The sequence below is a fragment of the Anomaloglossus baeobatrachus genome, chromosome 6, assembly GCF_048569485.1.
Source record: "Anomaloglossus baeobatrachus isolate aAnoBae1 chromosome 6, aAnoBae1.hap1, whole genome shotgun sequence".
Taxonomy (NCBI): Eukaryota; Metazoa; Chordata; class Amphibia; order Anura; family Aromobatidae; genus Anomaloglossus; species Anomaloglossus baeobatrachus.
The window spans coordinates 16,466,650-16,484,101 of record NC_134358.1 but is presented as its reverse complement, the minus strand read 5'-3'; the positions used below and the strand labels follow the sequence as shown (position 1 = coordinate 16,484,101).

The 17,452-nt window shown below is 46.6% G+C and overlaps 1 long non-coding RNA gene across 1 annotated transcript; it reads left to right on the top strand.

Annotated features, from left to right (window-relative positions):
- The first annotated feature begins 1,288 nt into the window (after window positions 1-1,288).
- On the top strand, window positions 1,289-1,812 carry LOC142243866 (uncharacterized). Its single transcript, XR_012724404.1, has 3 exons — window positions 1,289-1,328; window positions 1,416-1,503; window positions 1,585-1,812. It is a non-coding gene; the product is annotated as an uncharacterized LOC142243866 (long non-coding RNA).
- Window positions 1,813-17,452: the final 15,640 nt, after the last annotated feature.

The window sequence follows — 17,452 nt, the reverse complement described above, 5'->3', positions numbered from 1 at the left end:
GCCCATTCCGGTCACATGACCGCAGAGGAGCACACCACGTCATGATGTTTACACTGTAGCCGTGGTGATGTGCACCTCCCCTCAGCAAGTCATGTGACAAAACGTCACACAAACAAGGGAAACAGCCCGATATTAAACTGCAGGCACACAGTATCATTCCGTCTTGCATGCAGATTCAAAGAATCGTCCAATCCTCCAGCATTCATTCACAAGTAATCACTAGGAGGGTATTGTTTGTACAGAACAGACTGCTCATGACTCAGTGATTTATATCCGCTTATTTTGAACAGTCGGTTTCACCAGTGTATATCACAAGCAGTATAATGGTGATTGCATACCATACTCAAAAGGTCACAGCCATACCACCACAATAATCAAAGACATGCCCGTGGAGAACAAAAGCCCCACTTTAGAAGGATGTCACCCAGAAATATGGGGACCTCAAAAAAGCTCAAAATCAATATTATACTCAAAGGGCAAAATAGCAAAGGGGCTCCGATGTCATACTAATAGTCAGATTAAAATAACCTACTGAAGAGCTAGCAATAAATTGTGCCCATATCGATCACAGCAAACCTCCAAAACCTATGAGGTACATCAGGGGAACCTTTAAGAATACCAATCAGAAATAGAATTAGAAACCGCCACATAGATATTAGCCTGACCCTACTTAAACCAAATTTCAGGGATGGCCCTACCTATCACGTGGGGGTCGGCGCCGTAAGACAGAACGATGTGTGGGCGCCCCCACTCGGCCGACGTCTCACCCTCCTAACTAAGCTCACCCTACAACACCACTAAATAAAGGGTGCGAAAGAGAGTTCTTCATTTAAACCATTAGGATGAAGTGTTTTCAACCAGAAAATCCATCTGGATTCTTGCTGCAACAGTCTCTTATCCCAGTCCCCTCCTCTAGGTGGAGGCCTGATGTGATCGATACCCTGAAATTTCAAAACAGTGGAGTCTCCATTGTGTACTTTATTAATGTGCCTCGCCAATGATGTATCATTATTAAGTCTAATGTCCCTCAGATGTTCTCCTATCCGTCGTCTTAGTTCCCTGCGAGTTTTACCTACATACTCCATATTGCATATACAGGTCGCCTTATATATCACACCTCGTGTTTTACAATTAATAAACGACCGGATGTCATACTCTTTCTTGGTCACTTGACTGTGGAATTTGTTTCCCACTATGATGGAGTTACAGGCAATACATCCGTCACATCTAAAACAACCCTTCAACGTTGGTATAGCCTCAAAAGGATTTTTTTTTTTCTGCGGTGGCTCTCTTGTTAGAGCGAGAAGCACGGCCGCTCCTGCCATGTGGTGAGTCCCCCTGCTCTGTCTGCATGCTGTCATGGAATGAATCGTTCCTGACATGCTGATGTCTGTTTATCTATAAATGTATTTCAGCATGCCATTGCAAGTGAGGTCCATGGCTTGTGGGACCTGAATTGGATTGACCGCACATATGACTCCTGTTTTGAGTCTATGATCTTTGGTGAGTTTCTCCACATATGATTGTGTGATTAACCATTGATATGCTGATACTTATTGTTACTCTATATATGTTTTGTTTCAGCATATGATGAACTTTTTGGACTCATTTTTTATGAGATCTGAGTTGTAATTGCCACAATTACAAGCTCCCCTGATGAGTTTGCTTTTCTAACGAAACGCGTTGGGAGGTACAATTTCATAATCATGAGGTTCCGCCAGGAGGATGCCTGAACCCATTCGAATTTAATATGTGGTATATCAGAATTTGGTGAGATAATTCCAATTCTTTATTTATCAGTGGACTTTATGAAACTAGCACCTGATTCATGGGCAAAATGTTCCACTTTATATTAGCGGTAATAGTCTACTTGTGGTTTGCATTGAACTCTTGAAAAGTAGGAGGGGCCAAACCTATTCTTGTATTGTTTGTTTGTTTGTCAGTGAGGATTATCCTCATTTTTATGAATAATTTAATTAAAAGTTAAATTTTAAAGAATTTTTCTCGCATATGGTGACCTTATTGCGCAATACTGCTGTCCTGAACTATATCTCCTGGCATCAACGTAACAGCAGGTGCTTTTCGATTGTAGGCCTTTTCTTGTTTCTCAAGCTGCTGAGTCAGGCTTCGCTCCACACACTCTTGTACTTTCTTGTATTGGGCTTGGCGGTTGGAATCCCAATCAGCACCTTGTAGATGGTCTTCAGGGGTCTCGACTCCCATTTCCAGATCTACTGGCAATCTCCCTGGTCTGGCCCTCATCAGGTATGCCGGTGTGCAGTTCGTGGAACTCACAGGGATGTTGTTATACATGTCCACTAGATCGGGCAGTTTTTCCGGCCACCGACTTCGTTCTTCTAGTGGGAGAGTCTTCAGAAGGTCGAGAATGATGTGGTTCATCTTCTCACACATGCCATTGGTCTGAGGATGGTAAGGCGTGGTACGGATCTTCTTGCAGCCGTAAAGGTTACAAAACTCCTTAAACACTTCAGCTTCAAAGGCTGGTCCTTGGTCAGTGAGCACTTGATCTGGATAGCCATGTGGTCGACAGAAATGTGTCTGGAAAGCTTTGGCTGCAGTCTGACCGGTCAAGTCCTTGACTGGTACTACCACCAGGAATCTGGAGTAGTGGTCAACCATAGTGAGAGCGTAGTTGTAGCCTTGTCTGCTGGGTGCCAACTTTACATGGTCCAGGGCCACGATCTCCAGGGGGCGTTTAGTTTGGATCGGCTGGAGTGGTGCTCTCTGGCTGTGTTGGTCTTTTCTTCTAAGATTGCAGGGCCCGCAGTTTCGACACCACTTCTCTAGGGCAGATCTCATGCCCACCCAGTAGAATCTTACTTTAAGTAGGGCCTCCAGTTTCTTCCAACCAAAGTGGCCTGCACCATTGTGATAGGCTTCTAGCACCATCCTCGTATCCTTCTGTGGTACAATCACTTGCCACACCTTCTCATGCGTCCTCGGGTCAATGATGCTCCTGTAAAGTTTGTCTTGATAGATGAATAATCGACCCCTCTCCTTCCATAGGTACTGTGCCTCAGGTGGGGCTCCTTTGTCAAGGCTGGCGCCAGGCTGGTTGATCAATTTCTTTACCAAGCCGACCGCTGGATCATTTTCCTGGGTCTCCTTCCAGTTGTAGTGAGGTAGTGGGTTCAGGGTCACCTCTTGGCGGTTGGCACGCAACTGCCGACACTGTCTTGCTCCATGGCGATGGAACGCTGGCAGCTCAATCTCTTCAAGATCATCTACATCTTCACCCTCGTCTGCTAGGTGAGGCATCCTGGACAGAGCATCTGCGTTGCCGTTCTTGCGGCCAGCTCGATACTTGACAGTAAAGTCATAATTCGCCAGTCGGGCTACCCAACGCTGCTCCATGGCACCCAATTTAGCAGTATCCAAGTGGGTCAGGGGGTTGTTGTCCGTGAAGACAGTGAATTTGGTGACTGCCAGGTAGTGCTTGAACCGCTCTGTGATAGCCCATACCATGGCCAGGAACTCTAGCTTAAATGAGCTATAATTTTCTGGGTTTCTTTCAGTAGGCCTGAGCTTCCTGCTGGCGTAAGCAATCACACGCTCTTTGCCTTCCTGCACCTGTGAAAGCACTGCTCCCAGTCCCACATTACTGGCATCTGTATACAGTACGAATGGTAGACTGTAGCCAGGGTAGGCTAGGATCTCTTCACCCGTCAAGGCCCCTTTCATTTGTCTGAAGGAGTGTTCTTCTGCTTCTCCCCAGTGAAATGGCGGGCCGGAGATCTTTCCTTTCTTCTTTGGGTGGCCTACCAGGAGCTCTTGCAAAGGCGCTGCCATTTTCGTGTAGCCCTTGATGAACCTTCTGTAGTAGCCTACCAAGCCAAGGAACTGACGTACCTCCCGGACGGTAGTAGGTGTGGGCCATTCCTGGATGACTGTGACCTTTTCCGGGTCCGGTGCTACTCCTTCTGCACTGACCACGTGACCTAGGTACTGGACCTTTGGCTTCAGTAAATGGCACTTGGATGGTTTCAGCTTCATTCCATATCGGGATAGCGCTTCAAAGACTTCAGCCAGGTGTTTCAGGTGGTCCTCGTAGGTCTTGGAGTACACGATGACATCATCCAGGTATAGCAGGACGGTTTCAAAGTTGAGGTGCCCTAGGCAGCATTCCATAAGCCTCTGGAAGGTCCCGGGGGCATTGCAGAGTCCAAATGGCATGCTGTTGAACTCACAGAGGCCCATTGGGGTGGTGAAGGCCGTCTTCTCCCGATCTTCCTCTGCTACAGATACTTGCCAGTAGCCACTAGTAAGATCTAGGGTAGAAAAGTAGTTAGAGGTCTTCAAGGCAGCGAGGGATTCCTCTATCCTTGGCAAAGGGTAGGCATCCTTGTGTGTTATCTGATTTATCCGTCTGTAATCCACACACATCCTCATCGTGCCATCCTTCTTCCTCACCAGGACCAGGGGGGCTGCCCAGGGGCTGCAACTGTCCCTTATGACTCCTGCCTCCTTCATGTCCTTCAGCATGTCCTTCGTGCGCTGGTAGTGGGCTGGTGGAATAGGCCTATGTCTTTCCTTAATGGGAGGATGACTGCCTGTGGGTATGTGATGTTGCACCCCTTTGATCCTACCAAAGTCTAGTGGGTTCTTACTAAAGACCTGCTCGTATTCCTGCACGACCCTGTAAACCCCATGTTTCTGGTAGGCGGGTGTAGAGTCAGTCCCCACGTGGAGTTTCTGGCACCAGTCCTCTAACTGCTTTTGGGAGGTCTCGTCCTCTTTTGAGTCAGCTTGGGTCAGGGGACCTACAGGTGTTATAGCGTCATTTGTGCATGTAAACAGTTTGGCTATGGTAGCGTACCTTGGTAGTCTGGCTTCCTCCTCCCCACAGTTCAACACTCGTCCAGGCACTCGTCCCTTGTGTACATCAACTACCCCCCTGGCTGTCAGAATCGTGGGCCAGTGGTCTGAATGAGTGGGCTCTAGTACAGCCTGGTAGTCCTGTCCTCTGAGACCTACCGCTGCTCTACACCACATCATCATTTCACTCCGTGGGGGTATCACAATGGGGTTAGCATCCATCACCCGTACACTACCAATCTCACCGCCAGTCTGTTTTACCTGTTGCTTCCTCAGAATGATTCGGATCTCCTTTTGCAAGGCTCTTTGCGACCCGCCCTCAGCACCTTCAACAATCTGGTGAAGCAACAACAACACTTCCCCTAGGCAATTTTCTATGACATTAGTGCCTAAAATCATTTGCGGGTTCCTTTCTCTAATATCAGTGTCCACAACAATCAGTCCTTGTCCCTTCATTTCCTGCCTTCCCACCTTTATGGTTACCTCTTTGACCCCAATCTGGTCTATAGGTTGTCCGTTGGCAGCATAGATGGTGAGGGAGGGGTCCGGTGGTCGGATATCGTCGTCCGACCAAAACCTACGATAAAGGACATACGGGATCGTGGTTACCTGAGAGCCGGTGTCCAATAATGCCGGGGTAGGGATCCCATCCAGGACGATGGACAAGACAGGACGTCCACCCACGTACTGATCACGGCAGCGACCTGGGCCTGATCTTCTTAATCCTGAGGACTGGCCCTCGGCCCCAGGTTTGGCTCGTTTAAAGGGCAAGCCCTTGCATAGTGACCTGCCTCCTGGCAACGACGACAGATGGGTTGTCCAGATGAGTCATAGCGATCACTGCTCCTGCCTCGGGTTGTAGGACCTCTTCTCCGCATCCAAGGGACGTCCTCTGGGCTGTCAGCTAGCAGGATCCGATGAGGGACTTTGGTTTCTGAGGGCAACTGCATTGCTTTCAGGATTTGTGCGACGTCCTTAGTGAGCTGTTGCACCTGGGAGGATAGTGTATTTATGGTCTCTGCTGGCGCGTTGAGTCCTTTTGCAGTTATCAGGGCCTGCGAGGAGGATTCCGCTCCTGCAGCCGTGGAACTGGCAGGACATGCTGGTACGACGGGGTCTGTGTCCACAGGAGATTGGAGTGCTTTTACTGCCCTATCTTTCAGAATGGCAAAGTCCACGTCAGGGTGTTCCAGGGACCACAGCTTCATCTGCTTCCCATCCTCAGGAGAGCGCAGGCCCCGCAAGAATTGTTCCTTCATCATCCGGTTTCCTTCCTGATCACTGACAGGGTCCACCAGCTTGAGAGCCCGTAGTGCAGCCTGCAGCCTGAGGGCATAGTCTCTTATGCTATCTTGAGGCTTCTGACGGCAGTTATAGAAGTCCGTCCTCAGCTCTCCCTCTGTGCGGTGTTCAAAAGCAGCTGCTAGTTTGACAAAGATGGTCTCAACAGAGCCCCGGTCATCATTGGTCCAGGACTCAGCCTCCAATTCTGCTACTTCAGTCAATTGTCCCAGCACCACAGCGGCCCTCTGCTTACCAGTCATCGCGTGCATGTCTAGCAGGGTGTTGATCTTCTTCTTAAACCCGGTCAGCGTGTCTGTTTTACCGGCGTATTGGGGCAGCCATTGCGCTCCTGGGACATACAGTAAGGAAACTGGCATTATGGGGGAGATTTCGGCCGGCGCAGCTGCGACCGCGGCACCGGCACCAGGCGCTGCTGCGTCCAGCGCGACGGGGGGTGGCATCGCTTGGGCTGCGTCGCCCTGACCAGGGGCATTACCTCCCGCAGCGTCCATTTTTCTTCAAGAATCTGCGCGCTCCCTTTTCACTTCCTGGGTCAGAACGCTCTCCGAATTGTGGGGATTCTGGGGCGGCCATACCTCTTCGTGGGCGGTGCTCTTCTCCCTCGCGCGGGCTGCAGCGCGCGCCTTTGAAGATGGCAATATGGCGGCGGTTCAATTTTTGCGGTCGGACCTCTGAGGCGCACGGTCACCTGTCTGAACAGGTCTAGTCCTGAATCCTGTTCGTGACGCCAGATATGTGAAGCCCTACAGGTGCGGTGCAGCAGTGTATTACCCTTAGGGACTCCACGGGATGAGACGGTCTGGTCACAGGTAGGGAACCTTCGTTTTGGGATTTGTCGTGACGCCACTCTCAGAATTGCGGTCAGTGAGGACCACCACTGCAGGTTAAGGGATGCCTGGGGCTGATGGTGGGTGCAGTCAGTTGTAATAGCCTCCTGAGAGTGAGGCAAGCCCCAGGCCCCTGTGTAAGTGTGTGGGACCACAGGTCGCAGAATGACTCAAACACAGTCCAAGAAGTCTTTTAACGTGTTTACTCACTGTTTAGAGGTCACGGTGAGATGCCCAGGCGACACTGTGATAACCAGGTGGAACCAGGAATTCCAGGAGGCCGTTCTGAGGGTAGCTGTCCGCTCGCCCTCCTTGCACTCTTTTTGTTTGGGAGGATCCCTTGCTTGAAGCGTGGTAGGACTCCTCCAGGGAAGCTGTTACTACCCTGCTCCCCTCTCTCTGGCCCGTCTGCCGGCAGCGTGGCCTTGGTGGGATAGCTTCTGGCCCTGTCCCCTTATGGGCCTGGTGATTGCTGCTTGGCTCGAGCTCTGTGTAGTAGTGGTGAGGGCATAAAGTACCCCCCACCTGTAGGTTAAGCAGCTCTGGATGATTTGCTGCCTGTACTGGGGATCTGTTTCCCCTTGCGTGCTCGGATACCAGGATCTCCGTACTCAGCCACCCCTCTCTCTGGATGTCTTTCAGGCCGACCCACGGTACCCTTTCTCCCCCGCTTTCAGCTACTGCACTCCTCAGGACCTGGCTGACACGAGAGACCCTCTGCTCCCTTCCACACACTTCCACCTCCAGCCCCCGACTCCTTCCACTTCCTCTCTGTCCGGCTTCCTAGCAACCAGCCTCTGAACACACCCCTTGCTGGGAATTGAAAGTTAACCCCTACTGGTTACCCAAGGGTCCCTTCTAGTGGTGTGGGAGACCTGGTCACTATGTGTTTGTGTGTGTGTGCACCTCATCCTGGCCTTTAAAGATTACCTGGAAGCATTGTCCCCGCATGGGTGCAATACTCTGTGGTGCCTGACCAAGTCAGGGGCGCCACATGTGATGGTGCAGAGCACTCATTAACATGAAAGTATTCTAGAATGTTATCATATAAAGATCCCCCTACAAGCTGGATCCAGAAGGGATTAAGTTTCCAAATAGGCCTGGGCAGGGTGAGGGGGTTTCCCCATGCAAGCGTAACATGTAGTGGTGAGTGATCAGATACACTAGGCCACCTTTTGTGTATATGAGGCCATAAGTGCGTTCCCAATAGCCAGGTCTATCCGTGACATGGTGTGGTGGGAGCTAGAGTAACAGGAGAATTGTTTGGTTGTGGGGTGTTGGGCACGCCAAAGATCTACCAAACCCAGCTCTGTGAGCATTCTAGCAAATGAAGTTGGGGCGGCGTTCTCCGATATGTTTCCCGAGTGTAATTTATCTAGATAGGGATGTAAATAATTATTAAAATCCCCTATCAGAAGCGTCGGCGCTGATGGAAGGGAATCTAAAATAGACAATATCCTTTTTACCGGTTCGACTGAATATGGTAGAGGGATATATATCGCGACCAGAATAAATTGTATACCATACAGCGTGCAAAGCAAACAGACAAATCTGCCCCCAGGGTCAATCACTGATCTGGTACATGAGAAAGGGATGGATTTGTGCACCAACACACTCACACCCCGTGCATGGGTCGAGTATGTAGAATATTATTCATGCGCCATCCATCCCCTCCTCAGCCAATGAACATTATCCCTGACCATATGGGTCTCAAATAGACATAAAATAGCCGGGAAAAGTTTCTGTAGGTGAGTAAATATAGCACATCTTTTGTTCGCATCTCCGAGCCCTCTAACGTTCCACGCTACAATATTTAAGGATGTCGCCATAAGCGTATACTAAGATATGATCCGGGCGGATACTTCATACCTGGAGGAGAGAGGCATTCTCCACCGATTCTCAAAAACATTAGGTTGAGCAACACGACTGAGGCACACCACGCTTCACAGATTGCATCATACAACAGTAAACAAAAAAAACAAGGAGAGAGATAGGGCTCTGCACACCAGTGCGCAGTGCCCCTGCCCTCAAAAACAAGTGTATCTTAAACATTTCTCCCAAATAGAAAGAATCAGGGCTAAAAACATGCCCCAAGTCCACGCAGGGAGGGGGGTCCACAACTCGCTAGTGCAGCGTGTGTCCACAATGAACCGGCCGTCTCCCGTCCTGGATCCTAGATGAAATTAACTGTAATAAGCTCACCAGCATAGCGACCCAAACAAAAACAACACCTGGCGGCAGAAAGGGGAATCTCAAGTATTCTTCCTCCTCAGGGACCTCTCGTTGATATCCAGCCAAGACAGCGCCGCGCCAGCTGTTTAAAAAACATTAGTTTCTCCGTTTGCAGCAATCCGCAGCTTAGCAGGGTACATCATGGAGTATGGCACTTGTATGTTGCGCAGGTGTTTTTTGATCTCAATAAATTGTGCTCTTTTACGTTGCACTTCCATAGAGAAATCAGGAAATATTGATATCTTCCTCTCATCAATTGCAAGTTCTTTGATATCTCTGGCTCTGCGCAGGATAGTGTCCCTATCTTTATAGTGCAGTGGTTTAATCAGAATAGGACGTGGGGGTTCTCCCGGCTGGGGGGCACGCGCAGGAACCCTGTGCGCCCTTTCAATGGTGAAGAAAGGGGACAGTATATCTTTTCCTATGGTATCTTTGAGCCATTTTTCAAAAAAATTCAATGGGTCATTGCCTTCCATCCTCTCTAGGACCCCCACCAGTCTCAAATTACTTCTGCGGGAGCGGTTCTCCAAATCATCCACCTTGTTTAGCAGTGTGGAGATATTTTGCGTGGCCTTTCCCAGCTCTCGTGACATTGGTGGTAATTTATCCTCTGTTGCACTCACTCGTTCCTCCAGCTCCCCCATTCTGACAGTCACCCCCTGCAGCTCACGTTTAATACAGGCTATATCTGAGGTGACAGTTCCCATCTGGCTGCTTAGGGTGGCCAATGTGGTATTGCAAGAGTTAATTGCTGCCAGAATTTCTCTCAGTATGGACTCAGTGAGGATAGGTGTTGTCTGCTCCATACCTCCCCCTCCTCCCTCTGCCAGCGCAGGCCTCCGTGTCTGCATATCTTGTGCTGCTGAACATGCAGGGCCCAGGGTACTCACAGTCACCCCGTCAGGTATGTAATCTCCCTGCTCCAAGGCCCGTTCAGCGCTGCCATCGGGTGCCTCGTTGGAAGTAAGCTCTGTGCCAGGGGCCACTCTGACAAACCGCTCCAGCCTGCCCGCTACTCCCACTGCTCCACCGCGGGACGGTGTGGACGCCGGCGGCGCCGCCATATTGGATTCTTCAGAGGTGCGCTCCTGCGCGTCTCTGTCCTTTTTATTGCTGCTGTGGGTCGGCATATCCTGGCGGTGCTCGCTTCCCCGGGTGTTACAAGTATTATTGCAGCCCTCCAGTGTCGGTAGTGCTGCTCAGCAAGGCCGGTGTACAGGATAATTCAGGATCCAGGCAGGAGCTCACCCACGCTGCGTCCTCTCTAAATGAGGTACAGGCCACGCCCCTGGCAGAGGAGGAATTAAACCTGCAAATGGGACAATGTGCACACAAGGAACAAAGAATGGACAGTGAACCACGCCCAAACATTAACCCACACAAAATGGTACACAATCTACAATATTCAACCATCACACCTTGGAATCTCAGATTTTATCCAAATACTTGATTTTGAGAGTATAGAATGACACTTAACTATCAGGGATGGGCCAGCACTTCCATGCCAGGGTGCACAGTACTCATAACCAGCAGTTGGATATTGGGATCTGTGTGACTCGAATACATGTATAAAGTAAAATGGAAGTCAGTGGGGAAATTGAGCATTTTTCCAGAAAATTTACCAGAAAAATGCTCCAGTAGTCCTTGACTTCCATTATACTCGGTTACTTGAGTTGTGCTCATTACAAACACCCTGGCCCGGTAGTGCTCGATCATCACTATTGACTATTTGTTCATGATATTCTCAATAACATCTGGGGTTACAGTTGTTAACAGATCAGAGAATTCACACAGGAGAGAAGCCGTTGTGCTGGTTATCTTTTTATCCAGACGGAATATCTTCTATGAAGATGAAGATTTTTGCAGCCACAAATCGGGTGCTAGTAAAGCATACCACGCAAGTGTAATTAATTGTGGTTTCAATGGGCAGTTTCCATTACTACCACATTGCCCTCTTATCAGAAAGTTTAATTACTTACTACTTACCTTTCTGTAGTAATTCAAGCATCTTCTGTGGTGTTCAGGTCGTCAAATTGTCCCCTTCCATTGTTATATAGTGTTACTGCTGTGTATAATTAGTGTTAATAATTGGAAAGACGCTTTCCAATCATTTTCTTCTCATAACTGAGTAGTCTGTTAGATAAAGCAGGCCCCATCATGTGATTACAGTGGCCTTATGATTTCCAGGACGCACCCATCCTTCCCAGCCAGAACGTAAGGAACATCCAATTTGTGAAGAAGTTAAATCATTCTGTAAAATCGTTCCTCATCTTCTTGGCAGCCTTGATTTTTTAAATTTCATATATTTTTTCAAAATCACGGTCCATTAAACAATTGATTCTATTTAAAATCAAGTTATGTAGAGTGACGGGAGCCTTAATCGCTTCATCACCTGCTTCAGGTTTCAGCTAAATGGCGGCTTCTGGATATACTCAATTTTACAGCCAAAATTCAGAGCTGCATTCTAGAGTCAGACACTTTGCTCTCTGTAATTCTATCCTCCACTGATAAATGATTTTATAAAATTGCCATCCACATCTGGAAGGTTTCATTACATCTACAATGACTATCATATAAAACACACCTGTCTGAAAAAAAAGGACCAAGCACTTCGAAATACAATCCATACAGTCCATATCCAAAATATCAGAAAACTTATTTTATTTCACTTTAGTCCAAATAATTGCCTAAAGTTTTCAGTAAATTAATTGTGTGAGTTCAAAGTCCAGATTCCATTAACACCACATTGCCCCTTATCAGAAAGTGTTTACTTACTACTTATATTAGTAGTAAGTTCAAGTTACTTCTGTGGTGTTCAGGTCCTGATTGTCTCCTTCAGTTATATAGTGTTACTGCTGTGTATAATTAATGTTAATGATTGTTGATGTTTTATTGCTTTTTGGGAAGATGCTTTGCAATCATTTTTTTTCTCATAACTGAGTAGTCGCTAGTTTACAGACTCGTAACTTCCACTGTAAAAAGACATTGCTACATGCTTTTTGCTAAAAAATGTCCTTTCTTATCCCACTTTTGTAGCATCCTGCACCTTTTCTGTGTTCTTTCCTTCTAATCTAATATAAAGCTCATAATCTTTAGTCCTGGGATCCTCAGAGGTCACTATCTGTGTGCACTCATTTGCTGTCCTGGGTACATTAATGGAGGTTCATTCTAACTAAAGTTGGATGAGGAAGAAAAATAAGGCTACTTTCACATTGCGTTTTTACTTGCATTCAGCGGTCTTTTCGGGGCATCCGTCCGAACCGCCCCACCCCACAAAGCGTGTATCGGACGCATGCGCTGACAGGGCCATTGACTGTATAGAGCAGACTACATTAGCGTGTGCTCTGTTTTGTACTATTTTCGGGCACATACGGTTTCTATAGGCAGATACCAAAAGATAGTCGACTACGGTGCCTCGGGAAGGAAAAGATGTCATCTCTGCTTGTAGAATCCTGTAAATAATAATTCTTCGTTTAGTCCCATAGGGGCAAGGCTATTCAAATTGTAGATCCATACTGACTCCCATCTAAGTAAGTCCAGGGTAATGCTCCCCCCTCTGATATTAGTTTTTATCCCCTCTAATCCAAGGATTTTGATGTTGGATGCTCTTCCATTATGCTTCTCCAGGAAGTACGTTGCCACCGAAGAGTGTCTTGCCTTTTTCCAGGTCTGCTTTGGCTGTATTTATAGTTGAAATATGTTGTTGAATCCTTCTTCTGAATTCTTGTCCTGTTTGTCTAACATAGATCTTAGGACAACCGCAGATTAGACCATAGATTAAATTCTTCGTCCGGCAGTTGAAGAACCCTTTCAGCCTCTGCAAAGATGGAAACATGTTAGAAAAGGTGGTATCCCTCGCTGTCATCAATGGGCAGATGTTACAATTGCCACAAGGGTAGGATCCCTCCAGAGCCGTGCCCCCATCTGTTTTTTTAGTAGGTCTACAAAAGTGGCTGGTAGTAAGAACATCCTTAAGGTTCTTCGCTCTTCTAGCAATAATCCTAGGCACCTCAGGGATGTGACGTATTAAAGTCGGCTCACTCTGCAAAATTCCTCAGTTCCTCTGCAGGATCTGTCGCAGGTCTGACCACTGATTGTTAAAGGTCGTAATTACATGAATTCTGCCATCTAGTGTCTTCCTATCATTGTTTTTACCCTATACCTCCCTCCTTGCCTTAGAGGCTGAAAACTGATTAGCGCGAGAGATTACCTTCTTGGGGTATCCCCTTGCAAGGAATCTCCTCGTCAGATCTCTAGATTGTAAACGAAAGTCCCCATCATTGCTGCAATTTCTGCGAAGGTGGAGAAATTGGCCCTTCGGGATCCTATTGCGCAGATGTTCCGGATGGAAACTACTATAATGCAAGAAGTTATTCATCGAGGTTGGTTTTCGAAACAAATCCGTCACTATCCTTGAATTTGCCAGCGATAGCTTGAGGTCCAGGAATTCCACAGTGATGAGTGATAAATGGGATGTTAGAAAGATGTTAAGAATATTATTATTTAATTCAGAAATAAATTCCTCACATTCCCCCCACGAACCTGTCCATAACATCAGGATATCATCCAGGTATCTGAACCAACGAAAAACATATGTTTCATAGTTGGGCATTTTCTTCGTTTTAGTCTTCTCCCTCCATCCTAGATAGATATTTGCATACGAGGGGGCACAATGTGCCCCCATCGCGGTCCCGGACACCTGTTTATAGAAGGTCCTATCAAAAACAAAGTAGCTCAAATTAAGGACCAATGAGAGCATGTTTAGTAAAAATTCATCATGCTCTCTGGAACCAGAACTCTGTGTGGATAAAAAATATGAGACAGCCCCCATACCCAAATCATGTGAGATATTGGTATAGAGCGACTCTACGTCCATTGTAATTAGGATAGTACCTTCAGGGACAACAAGTTCTTCCAGTTGTAGAATGAGTTCAGCGGAATCCCTAACATATGACTCCAAACGAAGAGCAATTGGCTGTAAATACAAATCCAAATATGAGCAAGGTTGTTCAAAGATGCCACCAATCCAAGCCACAATTGGTCTCCGAGGTGTATTAATTAGGGATTTGTGCACCTTTGAGAGAATATCGAAAGTGGGTACCACCAGATTCCGTACTGATAGACAGTCCAATTGTTTTTTAGGGATGCTTCCTTGATGATGTAAATTCGTCAACAAACGATCCACCTTTGATTTAAAGATAAAAGTCGGATCAGAGGGGAGAGGTTGATAGATAATCCTGTTCGACAATTGGTGTCTTGCATTCGCCATACAAGACTCCGCTGGCCAAAGGACAATATTACCCCCTTGTCCGCTTCTATATCACCAGGTCCCTATTGTCTCTCAGCTGCTTATGCCGTGCAGTGCCCTTATTTCATCCATAGAGGTATTGTTCTGCCTATCACCATCCAATTTCAGGACCCGAACATTCTTACATACAGCATCAAAAAGATTTCGACCACCGGAAAAAGTGAGCGACAAGGGGTGGCTTGTGATTGTAATCTACCAGGAAATTTTTGCTTACCCGGGGGAGCAATTTGTTCATCCATCAAATCAAGCAAAATGTTTTCAGCTTCACAGAGATCTGCTCAGATTGTGGATTAAAAAAGCAAAGAAATGCAACGCAGAAAAGATGGGCGAATGCAATAGAGGAACTTCTGCTGAACAGACCGGCCGGATCACGTGATATATAGAACCGATTGTTATCCGTTCTTAATAGCTTGTCCTTAAAATTTGTTACAAAAAAAAAGTTCTATCTAAACATTCACCACTTTATGGGAAAAAGATCACATTGGATTAAAAAAAACTAATGAAAATCTAATTGAACAACAGTGGAAGAACCTAGCAGGAATGTACTGTGCATACAGTATTTAGAAAGAAAAGATCAGCTCACCCAGATCAATGAAGACTTCAATGGAGGACAGGTGCACGAAAAAGGCCGGCCCGGCCAGGGAATTCCAGAGAAGAGAGTCCAGCACTCATGTCCAATGCAAAAATAAAACTTTGGCTTTTATTTAAATTCAAATTCCATTAAAAATGGATGTGAGTCACATCCAAGATATAAAAGTCCCCATGAGAGATGAGATATGACAGCAAGATGGTACGCGTTTCGAGCTAAACGCTCTTAATCTCAATCCATGCAGGATAAACACAAATGAAATTTTAAAAGGAAAAAAAAGGGGAGGAGAAAAGATAAAACGGATATGACATCACAAACACGAAAAAAGTCAGATTTGTATATGAACACATAACATAGACATATAATCAGAGCATAGTAGTTATCAATATATTATAAACAGGTGGAACACGGAAAAATAAACTAATAATGTGCAGGTATATAATCATGTGCATACAGTATTGTAGTTTTTAATTCAGCAATTAAACAGCCTCGTGCTTGGTTCCTATACATTTCTGAATGAATTATTGGGCCTCCATATATTAATAAACCTTTGAGACATTCATAATTTTATTTTTTCAGTATGTATTGTAAATACCAGATTGACTAAAGAGCCGGTTGCAGGATATGAAATGATTTATTAATGTAGATTTTCTTTGAACGTTTATCATTTATGTCAGTGACATTTATGAAGAAATCCACTGTCTCAGGCTGGATGCAAAGTTTACATATATAATTATCATATTTTCCAACTCACGGTATGGTAATCTGATGACCACTTTTAAAATATATTTTTCATTAATTTAGATAATTTATCAAATATATTAGTTAAAGGAGGAGAGAGTGCAGGAACCGGTGTAGGAGGTGGAAGAAACCCTGATGGAACTGGGTCCCACAATGTTCAGCATCGGTAGCACGTGTGCCTTCCCAGGGTCCGACTCGCACATGGGTGCATCTAGTGTTCCATCAGAGAAATGTAGCATCCTTGGACGCAAGCACTTGTCCACGTTTCGGTAGTTAAGTGGAGCTTCACAGTAACTGTGTTAATCAAGGCACATGTGATGTTATGAGATAAGTGCTGGTGTAAGGCTGGGATGGCACACTGAGAAAAATAGTGGTGGCTTGGGACCGAGTATCAAGGGTCGGCTGCTGGTATGAGCTTGCGGAAAGCCTAAGTGTCCACTCGCTTAAATAGTAACATTTCAAGGCAAGCAGTTTGGAAATGTGCCTATTTAGTGTTTGGGACTGTGGGTGCGTAAATGGCTAATTACGTTTGCTTTCCGAGGACTGGGATAGTGACAGCTGAACGCTGAGCTTGGACAAGAAATCGAACGTGGTTGTTCATGATTATTGCGAATGTGCAAAGACAGGTGCAGGGCTGGTGACATCTGCGCCTGCGTCCTTGGCAGGGGATTGTCAAGCACGTAACATTGGGGAATATGCAGTGGTGTCACATGCAGACACTGATTGTGGCCCACCTAGTTGGGTGCTGTGATGACATGTTCCTGACCATGCTGATAGTGGTCAGGCCCCTGCTGACCTTGGTACAGCTCAGGTTACAAATGACCATTCTTTTAACGTCTGCACTTTTTCAAAGCGCCAGATTGAGGAACACTTAAATGTTGGCCTAGGAACTTGTCGCAGGTAAGTGATATGAGCAGCAGTTGCCCGTCTTCTTTTTATGGACACCCCACTGCCTGTTACGGCGCTGCGGATCCCTCCCCATCTGCACTGCTTTCCTCGCTCTGCATGGCACCTTCCCAGTTTGTGTCATTGACTTATCGTCTACCATCTCATCTTCCTCTTCCGCACTCTGGTTCTCCTGATTTGTTGTCTTAACATCTATTGTTGACATCTGACTCATCTTCTACCTCTTGCGACACTAATTTATGTTCTCCACTATCTCCTCACTTTGGCTGCTCAAATAGTCGCCATTACTACACACGATGTCTTCATTTACCTCTTGACATGTGCAGGGCTAGAGTCGAGAATCAGTAAATGGAAATGTAGTGAGTTCTTCGGAGTGTCCTAGTGTAGGATCACTTGTCTCCTTGGACTCGCCATGGTGGGAGGAAGGAGGTTTAGAGTGAGCAATTTGTGGTCCAGCCCCTTGCCCTGTGAGACTGGACCGTATGGAAAACAAGGTGGTGCTGGTAGGCTGGAGGCATTCTGCCACCAACCCACAACTTGTTCACACTGTTCTGGTTTCAACAGAGGTGCACACACGTCTTACATGCTCTGAGTCTCTTCCACAAACCCTTAAAGCTATTATTTTACATTGTTACTACTGTAATTTATGTAGCTGTGAAGCGGTTTGCAGAATATACCGGAGATTTAGTCATGACTCATAAGTATTTT